At 47.9% G+C, this 5,247-nt stretch overlaps 1 pseudogene; it reads left to right on the top strand.

The window, feature by feature from the left end:
- Nucleotides 1-301: 301 nt before the first annotated feature.
- On the top strand, nt 302-2,868 carry LOC141938074 (TOX high mobility group box family member 2 pseudogene; annotated as a pseudogene).
- The last annotated feature ends 2,379 nt before the right edge of the window (nt 2,869-5,247 follow it).

Genomic DNA, 5,247 nt, shown 5'->3' with positions numbered 1-5,247 from the left:
ACTAGAAGCTGTCCAACTTCCAAGAAAAGTGGCAATTATGCATATTAAAGCACACCAAAAGGTGAATTCGGATTTGGAAAAAGGAAATGAACTGGTGGACAGAGAGGCAAAACAAGCAGCCAAAAGAGAGGTAAAAATGGAGGGAGCTCTAGTCCCTGACGGGCAGACTATTTTAGAAGGTAAGCCTGCTTATACTGAGGAAGATCAAAAACTTATTACAGACTTGAAAGATCATATAATGAGGAGGGTTGGGCCGTCACTCCCCAAGGGAAGGTAGTAATACACTCTTATTTAACTAGACACCTGGTACGGGAGGAACACTGAAAAGGACACTGGGGAGCGGAGGCCCTGTACCGATATTTGGTCAGAAGTATTAGAGCCAGAAATTTGTATACTATAGTAAGGCAAGTGACTCAACAGTGTGATCTTTGCCTCCAGACTAATCCTAAGAATACCCCCAATATAGAAGTAGGCCAGATTGGAAAGGGAAATGAACCAGGACAACAGTGGCAAATTGATTTCTCAGAACTTCCAAGAAAGGGGGGGTATCGATATTTATTGGTACTAACGGATACCTTCTCAGGTTGGCCAGAGGCATTCCCCACTAGGACAGTTAAAGCCTGGGAAGTGACAAAAGTACTAATACAAAAAATAATTCCACGCTTCGGGGTTCCAGCAACTATATCCTCGGACAGAGGACCACACTTTATTTCAAAAATAGTTTAGCAAATAAGTCGCCATCTAGGTATAGATTGGCAACTTCATACCCCATACCGTCCCCAATCCAGTGGTCAGGTAGAGAAAATGAATCATTTGATTAAACAACAAATAGTGAAGCTCGGTCAGGAATCAAACCTGACCTGGCCCCAGGCTCTCCCTTTGGCTCTTTTGCGCATATGAGCCAAACCGAGAGCCAAGGAAGGATTAAGTCCTTTTGAGATACTATATGGCAGACCTTACACGGTGCAGAAGGGAACATCAATGCAAGTTGGGGAGGAAACTATGACTTCATACATGATAGCCCTAAGTAAGCAGCTCAATAAAATTGGGAAACATGTATTTGGAACTCGGGGCAGAGGGTTAGATGGGCCTGTGCATAATATACAACCTGGAGACTATGTGTATGTTAAGTCTCTTGCAGAAAAGACGTTGGAACCACAGTGGGAAGGGCCATTTCAAGTACTGCTCACGACATTTACGGCGATCAAAATTAAAGAACAGACATCATGGATACATCATACCAGGACATATAGCAGTCAGAATGAGAATAATGAAGACTATGAGATCCCTCCCATAACACCTCCTAATCTCCCCGACCCTTCCCTCCTGCACTTGGTGGACCACGAAACTGGATATCACTCCCTGTGCCACAGCCTGCCTCCAAACAGCCTGATACCAGCGTAACCCTACCAGAACATGGACCTGCCGGCCATCATGGTCTCCAACATGTTGAGTCAGGACAGGCATCTTCTCTCCAGCCAACTACCCACGATCCAGGAGATGGTCCACTCAGACGCCATGTCCTATGAGTCCAACCGGCAAGTGCCCCTGATCAATCACCCCGAGATGTTAGCCGGCCCCATGAGCGCGCTCAGCCAGTCACAGCTGATTTCTCAGATGGGGATGCGGAGCGGTGTTACCCACGGTTCCCCATCGCCCCCGGGAAGTAAGTCTGCTACACCATCTCCCTCCAGTTCTACTCAGGAAGAGGAGACAGAGTCACATTATAAGGTTACTGGAGAGAAAAGACCATCAGCAGACCTGGGCAAAAAGCCCAAAAGCCAAAAAAAGAAGAAAAAGAAGGATCCCAATGAGCCTCAGAAGCCCGTGTCAACCTATGCCCTGTTTTTCAGAGACACACAAGCAACCATCAAAGGGCAGAACCCCAATGCTACCTTTGGAGACGTATCGAAAATTGTTGCGTCAATGTGGGACAGCTTAGGAGAAGAGCAAAAACAAGCGTACAAGAGGAAAACAGAAGCCGCGAAGAACGAGTACCTGAAAGCCCTGGCAGTGTACCGGGCCAGCCTTGTCTCCAAGAGCTCTGCCGACCAGGGGGAGACGAAAAGTTCCCAGAGCAATCCACCTTCCAAAATGATCCCCCCCAAGCAGACCCGATGCTTCCTTGCCCTACCCTGGCCTGGGCTCGTTCAACTACCGTGGCCACCCCCCACCTCAGCATCTCCCGGACCCTCACCTCCAAACCCATGCTGCCCAGCATCAGTGCCTCCCTGCCGCCCTCCTTCCAGATCAGCCCCCCCCTCCACCAGCAGCTCTCCTTGCACCAACTGCAGAGCTCCCTCCTCAGCCAGCCCCTCAGCATGCAGCAGGTCCCCCAGCAGCCCCTCCTGTCCCCCCGCCATGGCACTACAGGTACAGCCCCCCATGAATGCCTCGCCTCCCAGGCAGCAGGACTTCTCACATATTTCGTCTGAGTTTCAAAACAGTGTCGGACCCCGTTCACCTGGTGCATCAAACCCTCCAGGAAGCACTGAGTGGTACTAACATATTAAAAGATTAATTATGGACTAGCCAAGTAGTAAAAGAATTTACTAAGTAGAAAGAAAAGGGGGGAAAATGAGACAGGGAATGCAAACAATTGTAGTTAGATGGCGCAAGACAGAAGGACTCGCGCAGAGACGAGGAGGGCTATGTGCAGAGACATACCAGGTGCTGATAGTGTTGCTAGGCTACTATCTCCTGGTCCAGGCAGAAGCTTCCTCTACCCTTGAAGATGTGTGTGTCAGCAGCAAGATTACCCTGGATTCCGGTACAAACTGGCCTGGTAGTTTGGCCAGGGAACAGGGAATAACTGAGGCTGCACAGAACAACTGGGTGAAAAGTTCACCAGCGAGGAAAAGGAGATACTTCATCTATAGGACCACTGCCCAGGGCTTGAGGAACTCAATGCGCAGGCGCAAGGGGAGGAGACCTAATTACCATGAGAAGCGAGGGGAGGTGGTGATAGGCAATGAATATGTACAGGCGTCTTATGAATATACAATACTTTGTACCATAAAAGCAAGGGAATAACTACAGAAGCGCGCGCATGCTTGTGGAGAAGCGATCCCCCGTGCGCCCAGCGCTGAATAAACATACCTGCTTTACAACTCCAAAGTTGTAGAGTTCTTTTCTCCGCAAGTCAGAGGGACGGGGGGTGGCTGAGGAACCCTCTGAGTGTGATGAGGAGGACTCCAAGGAAGAGAAGTCTGAGGGAGAGGAGAACATGGAGGAGGGAGATTTTTCCGGGGAGGATGATGTGGCAAGTGCTGTGTCTGAGGGAGAGGAAAACATGGAGGAGGGGGAATTTGAAGGGAAAGATGTGGCGAGTGCTCTGTCTGAGGGAGAGGAGGACATGGAGGAAGGAGGATTTGAAGGGAAAGATGTGGCAGATGCTGTATCTGAAGGAGAGTAGGACCTGGAGGACATATATTTTGCAGGGGAGGACGATGTGGAGATGGCCAGAGCAGAAGGGAGATGGGAGCAGGCGGGGGAGATAGAGCAGGGCAGAGGTGGCAGCTGAGGAAGGGGGCTCTAGGGGGTCTGGGGGGGATGGGGAAGGGGCAGCCCATGGAGCTTGTGGGCGAGGGGTCAGCCAGGAGGGGTGTGAGGGAAGGGGCCGAGGACCAGGGTGAAGCAGGGAGGGAGTGAGGCACAGTTTAGTAGTTACATCAGATCGACTTGGGGTTTCCCAAGTCCCTCTGCAAGAGATGCCAGAGTTTAACCACTGAAAATAAACCTGGCAAATTAAACCAAAGAGCTGGGATGTGCATTTTAGTTGTGGCTTAAGTGAAAAGCAATAAGCAAGTGTAACGTGTTGTCTAATAAAATTATATTCCTGTATGATACACCTGAAATAATCAGGTTTGCAGAAGATATCTTTATCTTTGATGTAACAGCTGGTACGTCTTCCTAGAGACGTTCTGCAAACCCTGCACGAGAGACAGCACACGTGCCAGCAGAGGTTGTTTGCCTGCAATAACGTAAAAGAAAAATACCCCTCAATGTTTGTGCTACCAATATTATAGTTTGTATTTACAAAAGCTATTTTTTCCATCCATCCATGCCCAAAAATTACACGTACCATGACTCACAGGAAATCTATCTTCAAGGCAAAACATTTTTCCTACAGCACGCATATTGAGGGTTAACTAATTTGATGGAGTTTTCAGAATAAGCTTTCATGGTTTTGTAATTAAACGCACCAGAAGAGGAAGCAAGAGATTCAAGTTCCACAGAGATATTTTGTGCCCAGTTCTGTTCTCACAGCATTAGAGTAACAGAGCAAGTTTTGGCCTCGCCTGAGCTCGGGGAGGCAGCTAACTTACATCCTTTTATTTCCCAGTCTGTACAAAGTCCTGCCTAACAATGAACAAACTTTGCAAAGTGATATGAAATTTTAAAATTAGAGTATTGAAGGGGGGGGGAAAAAGTCTGTCAAATGGAAATAAACCATGAACCACATCTTGATTTACCAGGTGTCTGTTAAAGCAAAGTGAACAAAGTGCGAGTTTCAAAATATCAGCAGTTGTTTTGACAACAAATTCAACAATTCTTTAGAATGTAACATCCATAGTGAAACCAGACAGAGTCATGGAAAGCAGCAGAAATCAGCAGTTTTCAAAACTCACATACAATTTTTCAGCAAGTAAATTGAGTGCAATTATTTTTTTTCTTCTTTCCTATAAAGAGAACTCTGTCGTGCAGACATTGTACATCACACATCAGCTAAATAGCCGGAATACTTTGAAAACCCAAGACTCCAAGTGACCGTAACAATTAAGTAATAACCCTTTGGATAATGGCATGCTGCATAGGAGGAATTTTGTAAACCAAACAATGACTAAGTTTAGATTTACTTTTTTTTTAAATTTTATGAGCCAATTTCTCATCTCATAGCAAACAGCTCATCTATTGCCTATGGCAGAGCAGCAGATTGGAGATGATTCGGGATGTGCCCTTCACCAGAACGCTGCCAGACCAACCGCAGAGAAAGCGAGGTCTGACTCCAGCCCTGACGCTGGAATCCCCCGTTTCAGTCATTCTTCAGGCTGTGACACCGCGGTTTGCAGTCGCCCAACCTCTCCCGACTGTCACCCTGCTGGCAGCCATCTTCCGCATGCTGACAGATTTACACCGCAGCGTAACACAGCACTGTTGGTAACAGCTGTCACCGAGCCAATCCTTAGCATTTCTCCAGTCCCTGCCCGCTCTGCCCGCCGCTGCCGCCTTCTCTGACCAGCGGTG

This window comes from Strix uralensis, chromosome Z (genome assembly GCF_047716275.1).
Source record: "Strix uralensis isolate ZFMK-TIS-50842 chromosome Z, bStrUra1, whole genome shotgun sequence".
NCBI lineage: Eukaryota > Metazoa > Chordata > Aves > Strigiformes > Strigidae > Strix > Strix uralensis.
The sequence above is the reverse complement of the archived record's forward strand: the minus strand, read 5'-3'. Positions and strand labels throughout refer to the sequence as shown.